Below are 20,495 nucleotides of genomic sequence, written 5' to 3' on the forward strand. Positions count from 1 at the left end.
ATTGGTCGGAGGACAGTTTATTATATTCTATTACTATGGGCCTACAATCGTCGACTCGTCTTCATTTGGTCGGGTATCAACGTCCCAGATCGGTTCAGGAGTTTATGCAGATGGCGAGATAAATTTGGTCAATGGAACTACGTTCCTATAGTGAATTATATTCCACAGCCGCAATGACAGGCCTTGCAAAGGACGAAGAAACATCCCAATCTACTTACCAGTCAGACATTGACGTTTCACCTTCTGATATACCGCTAACAAAATCTTCGGATGTACAATCATCTTCCTTTTCTTCAGATTTGAAGGACACCCATCAATCGCCTCAAGTTTCGTCTTCTTCTTTACCTGATATAACATCACTTCCTCACTTCCATTTAAGTTCCGACATTATCCATTTGGATCATCCGTTTCATATAAATGAAAAGTCGGTGCCAGTGATACAAGCTTTGATAAATTCTACTCCTTCCCGTGTACTCCTCGATTCGGGCAGTTCTGTTTCTTTAATTGCTAGTGGCTTTTTTTCCACTCTTCAGGTTCATCCCACTATTCTCCAAGATATTACCAAAACGCTTCATACTGTGGATAGTAAACCGTTAAACCTGTCTTCTCGTGTTTGTCTCTCTGTTAAAATCAATACCTTATCTTGGAAATGGTATTTTTGGATTTCGGATGCTCTTCCCTTTCCAGTTATTATGGGTGCTGACTTTTTATCCCATTCACATGCCAGTATTTCTTTTGCAACCTCGACTCTTACCTTTCCCTTTTTTCGGGAATCTATTTCCTTTACTGGGAAACATCAAGTAAAGGAGATTACAAATATTCCACCTTCACCCCCTTTGGAGTCTTCTCTTGTCACTACACCTGAAGTTGTTCATTTATTGTTAAAGGAATTTCAGGATGTGGTTACGGAACGTGTTGGAGAATGCAAATTGGACCCAGTTTCCATTCCTATTATAACTGATGTACTATTCCGTACAAAACCTTTTCAGTTGAATCCTGCGCAAACAGCCATATTACGTGCTCAAATTGCAGATCTTTTATCACAAAACATTATTGAAGAATGTTCAAGTGCTTATGCATCGCCATGTTTTCTGGTGGATAAGAAGGATGGGGGACACCGCCTAGTTTGCTCTTATAAGCAATTAAATCGTTTAATAGCTTATGACAATTTTCCCCAGCCTAAGATTGAGTTAATTTTTCACCACTTACAATCTGCGAGGGTTTTTTCATGCCTTGATTTATGTAAAAGTTTTCATCAAATTCGTTTGGATGAACCAAGCAAAAATCTAACATCTTTTGTTACCTCCTTTGGACAATATCGTTACACTAGAGTTCCTTTTGGAATAAATTTGGGCACACAGCTGTTAACACGGGCTTTAGATAAGATTTTGGGCAAATTCAAATACAAGTTCTTAATAAATTATGCTGATGATTTGCTAATTTACAGCCCTGACGAAAATACTCATCTTCAGCATCTTAGATTGGTACTACAAGCTTTACGTGAAGCGGGTCTAACAGTAAACCCGTCCAAATCCAAATGGTTGCAGACAGAAGTTAAATACCTTGGATATATTCTGCGTGAGGACCAGCTTGTTTTGGACCCTGAACGTATTTCTGCGATTCAAGACCTCCCCCCCCCTAAGAACTTGAAAGCTCTTCAACGTATCCTGGGATTATTGGCGTATTACGCAAAATTCATACCTTCATACGCAAACATTACCAGTTTTCTGACCGATAAAAAGAAAAAAGGGACCACTTTTGTTTGGACACATGATGATCAAATTCAATTTGACAAGCTAAAACAGGTGTTCTTGGATCATACGGTGTTGGCATTGCCCGATTTCTCCCGTGAATTTGTATTACAGTGTGATGCTTCTAGTTTGGCACTTGGGGATACCCTCAATCAACGAGAGCCTGATGGTTCCTTGCGTCCCATTGCTTTCGCTTCTCGTAAGCGTACTGATTTGGAACGGCGCCAGTCAATTTATGAGGCTGAATGTTGCGCCATTGTTTTTGGTCTAAAGAAATATGAAACATACCTAACGGCAAAGCCCTTCACACTACAAACCGACAACCAGGTCTTATCTTGGCTTCTTCGCCACCCGGAACAATATGGAAAATTCGGCCGATGGTTGTTATATTTGTCCCGCTTTTCTTACCTTGTAGAACACATTCCTTCCCGTCTCAATCCCGTTGCTGATTGCCTTTCCCGTATGTTTTGTCCAGAAGAATTCCAATCATCTCAACTACCTATAACTTCTTTGGCTTGTGTAGCTCCAAAACTTCAAATTATTCCTTTTAGCAAAACTGATATTATTGATTTGCAACAAAAAGACACCCAGTTATCTTCCATTATTCAAACTCTTAAGTCAGGTAGACAGGATAAATATTACGCCTTATACCAAGATATTTTGGTGTGGAAACCGCCTCGTACAAATTCTTCATTGGTGGTTGTTCCTCAGTCTTTACTGCATTTAATATGTCGCTATTATCACGACACACCTTGTGGTGGTTCACACCTGGGCGTCAATAAATGTACCAAGAAGATAAATTCTATATATTGGTGGCCTACATGTCGACAGGACATTAAGCAATATATTCGCACCTGTGATGTTTGTCAGAAGGCTACATTGGCGATTCGTAAGCCTCCGGGCTTTTTGTCTTCAGAAGTTATTCGACACCCTTGGCGTCGCCTGTATATAGACCTTGTCGGACCTTTAGTTCGTTCTTCCAGGGGAAATAATTTTATCTTGGTAGTAGTGGATGCATTTTCAAAATGGCTTTCATTGTACCCAATTCGTTCTGCTACATCTATTCAAGTGGTTGAAAAACTTCGTTCCTTGTTTCTTACATTTGGTGCACCCTGTGAACTAGTTTCTGATAATGCTTCCTACTTTAGGTCTCGTCTTTTAAATAATTTTCTGTTTGAGTCGCAGGTCAAGCATATATACACAAGTGCCTATTACCCAAATCCATCTTTAGCTGAACGTTTTATTCGCAACTTTAAGGCATCACTTATCAGCTATCATTCTGAGGATCACACAAAATGGGATATTCATCTTCAGGCCATTGCTTTTGCATTTAATACTGCGGTTCATGATAGTATTCAGACTTCTCCTTCTCAAATAATATTCGGCCGCGACATTGACGGACCGATGAATTTTCATTGGGAGCTTCAAAGTGACTCAGAATTAGCGGGTCCTCCTTCCTCCGAACGTGCACGTTGTTGGTCACAAGCGTACCACCATTTACAGAAAGCATGGCATACTCGTAAGACGAAGTATGATCCTAACCGACAGGCATCTACATTCAAAGTTGGCGATTTGGTTCTTTTTCGAACCTTTCCTCAGAGTAATGCTCTACAAAAGGTTTCCGCCAAATTACAGGAACGTTGGTCGGGCCCTACAAAAATCTTTAAATTTTTGGGTCCTGTAACTGTATTACTAGTTGATCCTGATACTCAAGTCTTTGTAAGAAAGGTTTATATTTCTCATCTTAAGCACTACTATATTCGTGATCCACCTGCTTCTCCAGATATGACTCTCAAAGTTCCTATAGCTTCACTATTTGTTCAAAATACTCCACCACCATTAAATAGACCTCAACCACCATTAATTTGTTCATTCTGTCGTAAAGCTGGACACACAGTACATTCTTGTCGACTAAGAATTTCCAGAATGCGTACGCAACCTTGACATACGGGTACTGACTGTATTTGAAATTATGCAACCCATGTTTTGATAAGATGTTTATAAGAGTGTTCTTGTTGTTAATGTTGCATTCTACATATAGTCATTTTTTTGGCAAAATTAATGCTCTGTTTTTGACCATTCCAGTGTATAGATATGAGTTTTTCTATGAGAAAATTAGGATATTTATTGTGTAATGTGTACATGTGTTCTTTTTCATAATATATATATGGTAGTGTCATTTTTTATCATATGATTTACATTTACAATTTGCATAAAAATCAATTTTCATTCCATTGCATCTTATAATTGATAACATACTTGTTGGTTTTGACTTTAATATTAAATTTACTTATTTTTGCATATATGTTTCACCTTGGCTTTAGTAACTTTGTAAAGATGCTCATTCCGTAAATGTCTCTGTCACATCAATATTTCCTCCTTCTTTCCTATCCCCTCTTCTTTTCAATATTTTAATTTCAGATTTTTTTTTCTTTTCATGTATTTTTTCGGAGGAAACATTCGTCAAAAATCTTTTTTACCAAATCGATCCTGGCATATTTTGGGACAATATACGATTATGACTCCATTTGCATCATTTTCTGGTCATCGTGTATGCAACACCTTGGTTATTATGAAGATTCTATAATGGAAGTATCCAAACAATGTATATTCTATGTCTTTTCTTGTTTTGTTTTGTTTCAGAACCAACAATCATTTATATATATATATATATATATATATATATATATATATATATATATATATATATTACAATGCAATTGTGTGATTTTCCATTTATATACAGGTTTAAATATAATCAATGTCTAATTTTTGCATCTAGTCATTTTTGAAATTGTGATTACTTGTTTCGTGCATTTTGTGTATAGGTCATTAATTTTTCATCATATATATATATGTAACTGTTCTTATATTCATGTTTGTTGATAATTCCTAGGTTTTATCTATATATACTATATATCATTTTATTACTATTGTATATTTGAACGTAAATAATTCTAATGCTTGAATATTTAAAATTCATCGTGTATGATTGATTGATACAAACAAGTTAGAGGTTCAAACATTGTAAAGATGCTCAAGTGGGGGATTTTGTTTTTTTGTCATTGCCCGTGGGGGGGAGAATTTGTAGCGATTTGTTGCAAGTAACTTAGCAAAAATCTTACAACTTCCAACTTCGTTGAAAAAATAAATGCTCCGCTCAAAAATACGCGATGTATAATCGCTCATGATTTAATTCTCATGATTTACGACAGATGGCTCCTATAATCACTTTCGAGTTTTCGAATCGTAAAACCACGCCCCCCAAAATCAACGGAAGGCAAGAGCGGCAGACATGTGCAGGTAGAGGCAACAGTCGTGTATTGCGTTTGGTTCCGTCGACTACTTTTTTTGATACGCTGCTGAATGCATCATCGGTAACGAAACTTTGAACTTTGACGTTCTCTACCATGTTACTCATAACACGCGATGAATTGCAAGTGCTTCATTAAATACAATTCCGGAACATTTGTTGTAAAAGGAGCTAAGCACTATTTCTTAAATTACGTTACGCGTTGGCATATGGACACGCGGATTGTGAAAAAGGCCATTTCGACAGTCTGCACTTAGGAGTAATGTTGGCAATCAAAAATGTACTACGTTGGAATCCAAGCAAGGCGTACGCTGGTCAACGAGGATTTGACTACCAAAAGTGAAGGAAGTTGTGCACCCCTTTTTCCTGGACTACGAGATTGGCAACATGCAAAATCAAGGTAGGCAACAGTGGATTTGTTATATTAGTGGTGAATAGAAGTGCGACAGACAAAAAGGCACGAGTTCAATATTCGAGCACGATACGTGTGAGTTGCTTACGAAGTGCGCCATATTACAGAAATAAACCTTCCTTTGTCCAAAAAGGTAAAAATTCGCGTAATTGAGAACTGAATACGGCTTGTTGTAAAATAACTGTTCATCTCGATACTGCGTTACCTGTCCCTCACTTTAAATAGATAAAATGAAAACGCAAAATACGCGGATGCAAAATTGTGTAGTATATTAGATGTTCTGCAATGTGCTTACATTCACATTTATATTAACGAGAACAACGTTTGGCATTTTTTGTAAGACACGTCGCAAAAGCATACATCGGGTAATCGCGACGAAGTTTCCGCTAACGTCATTTCTCCTCACATTTCCCACTTTTGGTCGTTTAGACTTGGTTAAAACTTTGTTTGTAATTGAATGAGGCAATGAAACACGTAATTTGGGAATGAGCATCTAAAGGGGTGGAACCTTTCTTATACGTACCAATAAGATTTTTGTAATTTCTTGGAGACGTTTGTCTTTTCAAAAAGGTGGTTTTCCACATTTTTATGAACTTGTGATCACGAACAAATCGGTGGTTGTTTATTATTGAAGGTGTAAGAAGCGTTCTTTGATTAACGTAATGTAAAATGAAAGAAACTTAAAACTTGGACATAAACGCAATTTAAAATAAATTGTATACTTTTTGACTTAGTTTGATGCGTTGACCTTTTTGAATTCGCTGTTGAATTCATTGATTATTACTGGAAAAATTACGCTTAAAATTGTTGTAAATTGTTAGAATATCAAAAAGGAGTTACACTATTGTTATTAAATTGTTAAAATTGAACCTTTGACTTTTTGTTGATACAATTTTCTCTAAGTACCTTCCTAATTCGTCGTGCGCTTATACTTACTAGTATGCAAGAGTGTGTGTGGTATAGTAGTTAGTGATTGGTAGATTTGTAAAAAGTTGTGTAGTAATAGTTTAGTGACATAATTTATTTTGCAGGGATTGCGCAACGCATTTTTGAAAACTTTATTGGGAATACGCTCTCCTCCCTTTGGATACTTTGTATAAATAATTGTTTGAGAATATCCTTGTAAAGACTGTTACACTCCCTTCTCTTAATCACTACCCTCCATTTAGATTTTGTGATATACGCCGAGGTGCACATAATTTAGATCCAGGACTCTAGGAAGTTGTTTGTAACAAAAGGGGCCCAGTTTACCCAATAGATAAAAGCACCCGGCAACTTGAACGTTACAAGGTTTACAGGATTAATAGAACATTTGACGATGTAGTTATTTATGATCGAATTTGCTCTATTTTAAGATTCTCTACACTCTCTGAGTGTACTATCATTGTATACGCAATACCAAATCCTTCGGTTCTTATAACAAAGCAAAACATTGACATGGTTATTCTTGAAACATTGAAAACGGTTGATTAACCGTGTAAGAGGTCTTAAATTCAAAAGTTAGATCAAACCAAACGTTCGAAAGCAATTTCTTCAATATTTGATGCAAGAAAGGGTGTATCCAAAAAACTTCTTTTCGATGTGTTAAGGTGGCTAGTGCGGAAAAGTGTCAATTTGTGACCAAAAAGACCTCTCATTTTTTTCAGATTTTTTGGAGGTCGTTTAGGTGGCGCGCATCGACCACGAAGTTTTGATAGTGATTTGGTTATGCAACATGCACAACAATTTCACAAAAAATGTCATTATTTGGCTATTTCAGGTCTTTTTTCTGCATTATGGTCGTATATTGTTTTGTTTGTGGCAAATATGTTACATCCTATGCTGTTTACGTATGCTTTTGGTCACAAATTGTCAATTTGAGGCTAAAAATTCCATTTTTTCTATTGATGTTTTCGAATTGGTTTCGACTTTGTGTATTATTCGAACGTTTTCCGATATAAAAGACTAAATAAAATATTTTGGCTTTCTAATTGCTAACAGTTCCTCAATTACTGTGCAGCGCTTCGCTTATTTGCATAGCTTATTATGCCTTGAAAATAATCCAGAGCTCACCACACTGTAAAAAGTTGACAGTAGAAGAAACGGTTTAAGGCCGTCAATTCTCGCTGCCATCCAGATACCGTAAAAATTACGGTGACCGTAAATTTCTCTTTACAGATACCTGTATATTAAACGGTAATATACCGTAATTTTAACAAGTTTGTTTTTTAAAAAATACGGCATAATTCCGTAATTTAAACAATAATTGGCTGTATTTAGATGGAATACTTTTATACATAATGTAAAAAAATTATACTTTTTTGGCCAGACTTAATGTCAAAAAGTTATTTTCACATTACATATTGATGATTGATTTTGTTCTGGCATAGGTATCAAATTTCCAATTTCACTGCCAATGTATGTGCTTAAAACACTCCTTGGCAGCACAGTTCATCGTTTTCCACGATACTAAGGCATTTAGAGAGAATTTTACATTTGCACAACACACAATTGATTTACGTACCCTTGCAGAGGTCGACATTAGTTAGAAAGTAAAAATTACCTGTTTAACTAGGGGGAAATACTGAACTACGAATTACGTATATTACAGCCCCCTTCTGGCTTCTGTAGTGGACTGGTGAGCTAACTCCCATAAAGCTAGATGTGCCAGGTATGAAACCCAGTTGATACATGAGTATTATTGTATTTATTATACCCATTCCATCATTTATAATCATTATCACATTTAACCCAATATGCAGAAAGAAACAAAAATACCAAAATAATAATTACAACTTATTAATAAAATAGCTTTCCTATGGAATCCACCAACTCCATAACCAGCAATGACATACATTTTCATTGGACAAAATTAACATGTTCTTGAAGGCAATGTTTTAATTATTTTATTAGATACTTCCAGGCCCTCTGATGGCACAATGCTATTATTCTTACCTTGTGATCGAGTCCTGAGTTCAATACCCTGGTGGAGGCATAATGCAATGGTTTGGATTCCACTTCAAAACTGTAGTTCCAGCCCCAATTAGCCTATCTGAACATAAAGTGGACTTGAAACTATACCTCTCCATTTACTACAATATGTATGTGTGCGCGAATGCATTGTTAGGATATGATACATTCACAAAGAAAAACAGTTATGAGGAAAAGGTGAAATATGTTTACAATCCTTCCAAGCAAGAAACAAATTCTCAGTGTTTTCAGATATTCAGGAACCCTGTGAATAACATAATAGAAAGTAGAAAGGAAAACATAGCCCTCAAACCTTAAAATTTCAATGTTTTAGCATTTATGGAAATACATTTCCATAATGAGACTACTTTTTTAGCACAATAATAATTATTAATTAAATTAGTTAATATTACAAAAACATCTGTAATTGAACTGAATAAAAAATAATTTCACTTCAAGTTCCTCACAATGCAACAAATAAATCACAAATTGCACTCATAAACACACACAATACTATAATAAGCCGAAGTTTTTCTGTAGTCAAATGATAAACAGATTCTCTCTCCTTGACCACATGAATTCTACAAAACTCTCAGAAGTTCCTAGGTCTGACTTTATTCTCATCTTCGTGGTAAAGGTAAAGAAGAAATTCTAGCCTGAAGATATTGGCATTATTCTCAAAAGCTCAGAAACAGTTGCAGAACCCACTTGATCGATAGCCCAAGAGAATCAATTCAACATAAAAAATAAATAAATAAATAAGTAAAATAAGATAAAAAACTGGCTTTTACTATCATTACTACCAATCTTTCATCCCTGCTATTAGTGCAATCCTCCGAAATACTTTTCAGTTTTAAAAATGGAATTTTCAAATGAGATATAATAATTCAAATAATATAAATAATTTATTCAAATCAACCAAGTTCATAATTTTAATTTATTTTTTATTTATTTTCACTTTACAGTTGTTTCTTTGCATTTTGTCAAATAATTACTACATTGCACTTGTGCTTTTTTCTTCTTAACTTAGGACCCTTCTGCTGGATTACATCACCTGGGAAGAAGAAATATACCATTAAGGAATTTGTCACAAAACCAAATGTAATTGCAACAGCATAAATTTAAAATTTCATTAATTCTCAAGTAACAGAATAACATTGTCAAAGATGTTCAGTGGTGCGTGAGCTCAGGAGGTGTTTCCCATTGATACATTTTCCTCAAAAAATAAATACATATGTGGAAAGGTGGCAGAAATTGTCACGATTCCATAAAGGCACATGGTTCCACATTCTCTACTGGCTACAGTGGAGATGATGTGATCAGTACCATGTCTCAGCTGCCTCACCCCTTCCCTTCCCAGTTACCCATAGAGTAACTAATTTGAAAAAGTAACTATACTAACTTAGCTACTAAGCCAGCCCTGGTTTATTTCAGTCCGTAGAGCAATGACATGGTATGCCAAAGACCTTGGTTTGTGTCCTGGTCAAGCCTGAATTTTCTTTGCAAAAATTTGTACGCAGTACATCTCCTATGTGAACCATGACAATGCAGTTAGTTGGGTGTCTTTACTGCCATGAGACAATTGAAGTCTGCATTATTTCAGTTCAAAACAAGAAGAGAACTTCTTATGTACGTTTTTGCAAATTTTCATTTTCAGTGTCATTACGAGTATTATTAAAGTGGTTAACAGGAATCAAAACTAAAATTCAAAAAAAGCAATGAAACAAGAAATGGAGATACAATAACATGCTGTACTGTAGCCTGCATGTTGAAATGAAATCATAAAAATATGTGTTCCATATATGTTTTTATTTGTAAAATGCCATATATCATCATCATCAGTATTCCACTACGTTTTCCACATTTATAGAAAAGTTTGCAGATTTCATCCATATATTTAATAGAAACATAATCTATAGTTAACGGAAACATGGTCTCCACTTAACGTTTCATGAAATTTAGTGTATAGCTGTGGTAAATTATGGTATCACAGCACTGGTGGGGCCCAACTTCCATATTGCGCTGTGCCTTCATGGCATGGTGCATGAGGAGCTTCACCTTACTTCTGTTCAGTGTGTGCCAAATCATATGGTAAACCCAGTACTGCATGCAGTGTTTACACCATTCATCTTTTAGATCTAAGAGACTATACTAACATGAGGAATGTCCAATATTATGATTAAATAATGAATGGTACAGTGGGATGCACAAGTATTGCTCAGCAAATTGTCCATAACAATATTCATTCATATTTCTCTTGCATCTTTAGTGTTTTTAGGGACTGGCATTTTATGTATGCAAGTGCTGGTGTAGAAATGTTCAGCAGTTTGTTTGGCATTTTTTTAATTTTTTTCATTTCATAAAACAAGGGCAATAAACATGACGATGGACAATTTACATTGCAATTCTTATGCATCTCACTGTGCAACAAACCACATCCATGCTGAAAAGAAGACTCAAACTCTGAATGTTTGGTGATTAAAGTATGGGTCTAGCACTAAAACCACATTGCCACTGACCCAACCACCTGTTTTATGCACTGAGTTGATGTGAATATTTCAGGAGAATTAAAAATATTTTAACTACAAACTTGGAGCTTCTTAATTATTATGTGAAAGTTTGTGCAGTGTTCCATTCACACATGATACAACATATCTTTTGCCAAACTCCAATGTGTTGCATGCTTGAAATGGATACTGATACAGCATACAGGAAGCCAAGCATTCTATCAATTCTTGCTCAATTGAAAGCATAATTTCCATGCCTTCTATTAGGGACGATCCTGTAATAAAAATAATAAATTTAAGAATCTCATTCAAAATATCAAATATGTGAACAAAAAAAAATTACTTGCATTCAGTACACAGAAGGGTTATTTCGAAGATTGTCAATTGGTCCACTTTTAAGGAAAACCCACTCTGACCTTAAATAGTTACAGGAGTTTGTATGTTAAATTTGCAGCATTTAACAAAAAAAAGTTGGCCCTATGTGTTAGTATCAATTCAAGTAATTGTTCAATTCCATGACCCACTCTCTCCACATATAGTCATTCACATAGAAATAAAGGCAAGGGGATTGAATAATAGTTGTCAGAACACATGATTGAAAACTTTCAAAAACCTTCACAATGATTTATTTTATTTACCTTTCAAGCTAACTTCCAACCATTGAGTGAGTAACATTTCAAATTTCTCATAAAAAACTTATTGAATCCATTTCTAATGGGAGGAGGGGTGGGTATTTTTTTTTTTTTTTTGCTTCAGGTTCTAGTTGAAAACATGAAAAGCAACTTACTTGTGGATCTTGTCCGGAAGAGGTTCCAATGCAGTTTTTGGGACTTCCCACAGAAATTTCACAGCTCACTACCCATCGGCACAATTCATGGCATATCTTTTACTATCCAGACTTAAAATCAGAATTTCTCGTAAAAACCTGTAATTAAATGAATTTTGAGCATGAAAACCATAAATTATTAACAATTTTGAACAGTTTTAAACTTATTGATAACAATTAAACCATAAATTACCTAAATCTAGTGTATTAAAATTATATTGTTTCATTGTATTGATTACTGAACTTTAAATCCAAATTTTGTCCAAAATTGTAATTCTTGCGAAATAAAAAGAATTTTAAATCAGTCATAAGATACATAATTACAGCTAAATATGCATGAATGCTAATTGTCGGAGTCATAAACAGATTAAACCTGAAGGAAAATACAAAATAACACTAAGAATTAACATCTTTCATGTCACTACTACTCAGTTTTTATGTAAAAGTGTCATTCTTGGAAAATGCCGAAAAACCGAAAGAATTTTGAATTATGACAAAAATTTGGCTTTTACTTCACATTATTTGCTTAGAACCAGCAGAAGGATTTTAAGTGGATTTTCAATATGTTATGGAACATACAAATGGTTAATATTAGTGAAAATCAATGTTGCCATCTAATTTTTTTAGAAAAATCCTCAGTGTTTCGCAGATAAAAATTTCTAAGTTTCAATTTTGTTTTCACATACAAAGTTAAATATAACACCTCCAACTTGTGTAAATGTACACTATTAAAATTACTCATGAATTTGTATTTTTAACCATTCACTTGACTTTTTGTCAAAGCTATGTAATTCTACTTAACTAAATAATACAAAATGATGAATAAAATTAACAATATTGGGAGACCAGTTCTTCGTTTATAAATCTCGCATGGGATTAAATACTTCTCAATAGATAACCTTAGCTACATCAAATATCTTTACTCTGATGGGGTCTAGAACCCAAAATTGAAATTTACTATAATTTTGGAGCTTTCAGATAAACATCGGCTAATTGCATGATTTTTTTTTCAGTGTAGAGGATAAGTGAAGGAAGGGGACGATTGAAGCACACCATGTGTCATTTTTTCCCCGTAAAGCTTGTAAACCCTTCCCTGGAATTATTTATGTGTGGAGGTTCACGGTTAACAGTATCGTTCAGTCCCTACTGATGAAACCCATACAATTTCAGCCAGTACTTTTAGGCTGTTATGCCAGATGAATAGTTAGGTACCCTTGACTTTCTGTACCATCAAGTGAAACATTTGCATTTTTTATGAAGATTAAGTTGTTTATGTAGCTTTTCTGCTGTTTTAGCTCAGGGAAATGAGTTTAGGTGAAGCAGAACAGCTCGAAGGCTTCGTGTAAGTGTACCCAAAATATTAATGATAAAAGTCAATAATTGAAAATAAATATTAATTTTACTTTTAAATGTATAATAAAGTAAAGTAAATCAAACACGAAGGACTGAAAACTCACAAAACCAAAACAGAAGTGTAACTCGTATTATTAGGAGTGCTAAATTTGGTGACGTCATCATTTGCACGTATGTTACGCTATTTGAATGTGCATACACCAATTTTGACCAATAAAAAGTGGCGAAAGTACTCCGAGATAGGAGGTTTTTAATTTACGTGAGCTGTGGTTTGGGATCAAATATCGGGGTTGTTTGTGCTCTCCGCGCTTTGAATCACATTCCATGTTACATAAAACGTCAAAACCTGTCATTTAGCAAAAATTGTACCTCAGAGTCTGTGTTACTAAACATTTCTACCACCCGTAACTCGGCAATTCAAAGTTTCTGCTTTCAAAAATTTCTGAGAACTACTTGTAAACAACAGACACGCACTTCACATATCGTTTGTATACTACCTACGTAATGAAAGTGACCGGTATTTGCAACGTGGTACATGTGATAAAGACATCGATGAATTTATATCTTCCACTACACAGGCGAAGTGAATAAATGCACGTGGTTATTGGCTTCGTTGCATAGTACAGCAGTACAATATAATAAACTGTGCTACAATGAATTTTCATTTCCATTATGTTAAAAAATAAAAATGTTTTTAAAAACATTATACGTACCTTGAGTTATGTAGATTTACTTTCCATGCAGCCATTCGTAGCACAACCATCGATAAACAAGCACAACACAGCAACAAAAACATACGCTTCGGCCATGTTGGCCTGTGAAAGTTGACGAGCGGCACAAATGCGCATGCGCGGCTTGATCTAAAACGGTATGGAAGTATTTTCCGAATCCACGGTCGAGTCCGTAAAATTTTAACGGTAGGATATTGTAAATTTTACGGTAACTTCTAACAGTGCGGCGACTCCCTCCCCTCCTCTATCCCCTCCAGGAGCACCGATGCTTGCCGACTGTCTGCCGCTCTCAACCCCTTCTCCCCTCTCTCCATCCGCCATAACTCCGAGAACACATCCCCTTCCCATCCAGTTCTGTTTCGTTCGTTTCAGCTTCTTCTTCTTTTGTTTTCTCCACTCTCCAGCAAATGCATACTTAAACAGCATAGAAAACCACCCCTGAGGCACGAATGTAACATATTTGCCATCAAAAAACAATAAATGACCATAATGCAGAAAAAAAGACATGAAATAATGACATTTTTGTGAAATTGTTGTGCGTGTTGCATAACCAAATCACTATCAAAACTTCAAAGTCGATGCGCGCCGCCTAAACGACCTCCAAAAAATCTGGAAAAATCAGACGTCTTTTTGGTCACAAATTGACACTTTTCCGCACTAGCCACCTTAACATTTCTAAAAAAAATTTTTTTCGATACACCCTAATGCACAATATAAATAGATGGTTTGAGGACTTAGGTTTATTTTCGTTTATGTTTTATAAGTTATTTAAACACAAAAATAGTTATCGGGAGTCATTTTAAGATTGTTTAACTTCATTACTGCCTTCATTTGATGTTTTGTTTTCTAAGAATTTCGGCGGGCTGCAGCCCCTTAAGTCCCCCTGCGTACGTCAGTGCTTGCCACAGTAATCTAGCCTACGCTCTCATCCAATTTATCATTTCATCATTCATTTTTATTGTCCTAAATACGTAGAAATGCGACGTCATATAACAACAGCGACAGCGACATCCTACGTATACTTCTGTACAAAGGTAAATAAAGGTGAAAAGCTCCCCTGTGCTTAGCACCTCACCATGAAGGCGTATAGGGGAAGGCGTATACTACGGTAGATATATAAATTATTATGAACACATTATAAATAACAAACATCTGTGAAACATTGAAGGTATGAAGAATAATAAATATTGGTGTGGTAGCGAAATATTTAATACGTAAAATTGTATTTATTTACCCATACGCAACGTCAGATTTCAATGTAGCGGTGATATAAGAGTATAGTCGTGATTACCTTTTGCTTGATTTGTATAACGCCATTTATTGTGATTGCCTGCTGTAAAGTTCTTCATATTATTGCCTAGGTCTTATTCATTGCTTTTTGTCTATTATTCTACTGCAAATGGTTGATAGAACCAAGATATGGACGATTAAAAATGAAGATAATTTCCCGTAAGCTGCCATTGCTACGCGAGCCTCACCGCTTGACGGACTCCCTTGGTCACGTCAGAGCTCGTTGCGGCTCCTGGCCATTGGGAGAGCGCCGTGTCTCGGAATGCTGTTACTATAATACTCTATATCCCTTACACTAAACTTACATCAGTTGGTAGAGGTCGGTTGGTTCATATGAACTCTCCAACCTAACTATTACCTATTTTTGGTGGAGCAGGAAAAGGTTTATAGTATACTTGCCTTGACTCATCTTACCCAACAGGTCGTTAGGTGCCGGGGCTTGCCCCGAGTTGATATTTTCATGGAGATGAGGTCTGCTCGAAAACGTTTAGAGTCACGAGGTCTCAGATACTCAGACAGTATCCGGCTCTCAGATACTCCGATACAAAACCCGATGGATTGAGACAGTTCCACATAGCCAGATGGATTCATAGTTATGCACAGAGAGTGAGCGCCGTATGCCTGCGTGATAAACTTCCCAGGCGGGTTAGCTAAATACTGCGCTCGTAGAGTGAAGTTGTGTAAGTCCTGTTAACTGCATTTTTCTGTTTTGGGGCAAAAGGCAACCGGGAGCAGTGGTTAATGGGTTGTAACATAAATATGTATCTACCGAGAAGGGCAGCGGTGTAAATGAAGGCATACATACAAGATAAATCTCCGTGAGACGTTATTTTTTTACACCTTTAGATATTCGACATTAGCAGTGGCTTGTCCAATACTCGGGTGGATGAAAGTTATAATACCTATTCACATTCTGCCAGACGTACTACAAATAACCAACCACTATAACAGAGCTGAAACTATTTCACTTCCTTCTTGACAATAATCCATGTCTTCTCGATTTGAATTGTTGTCTGTCTACCGCATTTTAACAATTGAAAGTTAACCATCGATATCTCAGAAGTAAATTAAACTGCAGAAATTAAATTGGGTTACATGGGAAGATTCGCAAAGTGTCAAATTATTTTTTTAAAAAAATCTGATTAGTCCGTCCACTTATATGTACATGTCGACATTATTATTAATCCCTTCCTAGGCATGGATGTTCCTTGTGATGCCCCTTCATCAGTTTCATTATACGATCACCACCTTCGCCTTTGCGATTAGCCAAAGATGGCAGAAAATCAAAGTTAAAAAACCCAAACAAATCAATGAATTTTAAGTTACACATTTTTCGTTTAGAGCACATATTATTTACAAACTGCTGTATTTTCCTCATTTCTGTGATTTTCATTTCTGAGAGGCACATCAAAAACACAATTTCTCTAAAAATTCGTTCTTTACTACTGCTATATTTTGGAAATAATTTCAGCTGATTTTGAGGATGGTGACTGAAACACAGCAGTTTAAGAAGTGGCTTAGATAGAATTTCGGACAAATCCACTCAATCGTTAAAAATAGAACAGGAAAGAAGATAACGATACAACTGCTAAAAATATAATTCATATTTTAATCCTACTTATATATTTTTACATCTCTCAGTCGGTAACGCGTCTGACTACCATGCTAAAGGTCCCGGGTTCGATCCCCGGCCGGTTCAAATCCGGGAACTTTTCTAACGGTGGAAGCATCCCCGGCGCCCACCCAGCGTCGAATAACATGGGTACCTGGGGGAAACCCTGGGGGGTAAAGGCGGTCAGGGGCGTGATGCTGATCACATCACCCCCACTCACGACCGGATCAAGAAAGTGTGGGGCGTTACCCCCACACCCCCTATACGCCTTCATGGCGTGGTGCTATGCACAGGGGAGCACTTTACTTTTTTTTTTTTTTACTTTTACATTAATAACTCATGGTTTTACCGCCCTTGAAGGGCTAGGCCGATCTCCCAACTGTCAGTCTCCCTCCCACAATCCTCCCTAAAGGTGTGTAGATCTTCAACCGGTGATGGGGTGTCGTTGGGTCAGCACGTCGAACCCCCAGTCGTTATAGGAGATTTTCGAGACCGGGTTACGGTACTCACTCGTAGCTCCCGAATTTCCTCACGATGGTGGGTAGCCGCTGGTTCTATACACAGGTTGGAAACCTAGAGACCGAACCCAGGCGGACTCGAACCTATGCCGTCCCGCACTCGGAACCCAAAGCACAGCGAATTAGACCACACGGCCACGGAGGAGGACACATACAGTATCTCATAATTTTTGTATATATTTTGCATGTTGTTCCAACATACAAATTCAGGCGTTACTTATAAGTAGCTGTAATATCAATATCTACTCTTAAACCCGGAGTAACGTGTTTATGCAACGTTTTCAATTATAACCAATATCCAATAAGCAGCTTTATCAACTCCAGTCGGTTTATTGTAGCTTCAAATGTACTGGTGTAAAGGTGAATGTCCCGTGACGAGAACACCAACAAAGTATCGTTATTAGTAGGAGAGACCATGTTTTTTTTTTTCGTTTTTTTTTTTGTAGAGTGGCACTTTTGTCCCGGTAAAAAATATTGCACGTCACAAAATATATGTTCAACACAGGGAAATTCTTCAACGTTAATGGAACCCACACGAACTTCAACACATGCGAGCAGGCTGAATAGCAACGGCGCTTCTGCTAAACGTAAAGTGTGCGCAATTTCTATGGAAACGTCACGACAATATTGCACATGTATCACGAGAGAGGCTTTAAAAGCCAACGGTGGAAAAATCTTTGTAACGGGCGTAACCACTCGTCTGCATGCAGCCTGCCTCTTTGATGGATGAGAGAGAGGGACTCTTCTATTTTCTGATCCTCAGGGAGGATTCTTTTGTGGGCGCGGGAGTGCGTTTCTCTGTGCGAGGGATCCTTTGATGGATGGAGGGCAGAGCAAACTCCTCTGCCTCATCTCCATCTCTCAAAACAAAATCATCAAAACTTAATGCCAAATCGAAAAAGTATGTTTTATCTTATTAATGCGATCCCTCTGTGCTTTTTATGCAGAACCTTCATCATAGAGCATGAGCAGATAATCAACACCAGCACCAATAAAATTAACAATATAGGATGGAGTAATAATACTAGCAGCGCCAGGAGTTTTTATGAAAATAGTTGCAGAGGCATAGATTGCTTAATCTTTCATTTCTTTTTAAAGGTAGAGAATGTTTAGTAGGTTTCATTTAAATGCAGTTCATTGTCTGGGTGAATCAAGAATATTTTTGTCCATACTGGTTTGGTCACTAAAGACACCAAAATCTTAGTGGAAAGTTTTTTTTCTAGAAAAGTGTCACATTAGCAAGTTATAAATGGTATTGCAGTGAACAAATAGAGTAATATTTTCTAAAGACAATGCTTATCACAACATGCAATATCTCCATTGAAGTATTTAAAATTTTTGTTCCCATAATTTCGAGTTCGCCTCAATAAGGCGAATGTCATGGTCTCTGTTTTATTTTATGTCGACTTTCTGGCCCGATATACTAATCCTTACTGGACAAACAGTTTAAAGCATCGTTTCTCAACCTATGGAGCGCGACCACTGCTGGGTCCCGAGGGGCGAGGGGGTGTTCGGTGGGTCGCGAAATAGGGCTCGAAAATTTATTTACTGTGTTCTAAAAACCTATTACATTTAAATTATTAGGATACATTCTTTTCACAATTTAAATACAACCAGTGTTGTACGTATTTGAAACTCTACATTTCTGTCATTCGCACTTTAACATTGCTTCGGATGGAATTTTAGTATTCAATAGTGATTTTTAGTTGTCGACTCCACGACAGCTAGTCTTTCAAGTCTTCTGAGCGTGAATCCTTCGATGTGGGTTCCGGACTGAAAAAGGTTGAGAACCACTAGTTTGAAGTTGCATCTGAAGGACTACCCGTCTCCATATGGAACGGAATGCAGGACCGCTTGATAACAGGCAACAGCATTAACGACTACACCATCGGGAGGCGAATACTTTCGGTTGTGACTATATTAATTATTGTTTGTGTTTAAGAATGTTTAAGTAAATGTGACCACAATTTCACAAATAAATGAAGAGTGTGAAATGGGATAATGATTAAATTCTGGCCAGTAGAGAGCACACAGAAGTCTGGTGTGAATGAATTCACTTTATATCTTTGATCTCTGCCACTTGTCTAGCTTACTATTGCAAGACAGTTTTATTGTAATGCATAAAGCACAAAGCCGAAGAGAGAGGGAGAGAGAGAGATAGAGAGAGAGGGAAGGGGGGGGGGTTACTACTTTCGATTAGTCTAATTTCTTATTAGCTCCGCAGGACTTGAACCTCAAAGAGCCATTGTTAAATGTAGTTCGCATGTATTAACAGCAATTTTGTTTTTAGTGTTTTGGTTGGGACCATTGTAAATGAACGGGAGACAGGTTGTAGCTATATCTCTTTACGAACCCTCCCTACTATCCACTAAGCAATAAAATCTAGATAAATCAAAGATCTCTTAATTAAAATATATTTGAATGTTATTAAGTGTTATGTGTAAATGTAACTGCTACCCCCAGGAAAACATATTATCTCCTCTCCCTCCCTTTTATTATCTGCCATCGTCAGTATATGGAGCATCTGAATAACATTATTAACAATTTATTTACTGGCTCACCAAAAAATTTCGGGAACCTGCGCAATGACGAGAAATATTAAACTTTTAATCCTTCAACAAGCATTACATTTCGAAAACTGTATTCTATAATTTTCAAGTTTAGGCAAACATTTTTGGAAGCGATTGGTATAATTTTAGTTTATTACTTTGCAGTGGCCGCGGTGGCTCAGTCGGTAACGCGTCTGACTACCATGCTAAAGATCCCGGGTTCGATCCCCGGCCGGTTCAAATCCGGGAACTTTTCTAAAGATGGAAACGGCCCCGGCGCCCACCCAGCGTCGAATAACATGGGTACCTGGGGGAAACCCTGCGGGGTAAAGGCGGTCAGGTGCGTGATGCTGATCACATCACCCCCACTCACGACCGGATCAAGAAAGTGTGGGGCGTTACCCCCACACCCCCTATAAGCCTTCATGGTGTAGTGCTATGCACGGGGGAGCACTTTGCCTCTTTTATTGGTAAGATGGACTAAATTACATTTGAACATGGGAATGACGATAATGTTTACATATGTTTCATTTTCATTGCACCATTAACTTCATTATCCATGTTTAATGAACCACAGATAAATAACGGTTATACTTGACTACTACCGGGTTTCGATAGTATACCGCTCCTATTGCCTGGCGAGCGAAGATCTCTCAATTATTTACGCAAACCAGCGACAGGACG

This window comes from Lepisma saccharinum, chromosome 24, assembly GCF_977018435.1.
Source record: "Lepisma saccharinum chromosome 24, izLepSacc3.1, whole genome shotgun sequence".
NCBI lineage: Eukaryota > Metazoa > Arthropoda > Insecta > Zygentoma > Lepismatidae > Lepisma > Lepisma saccharinum.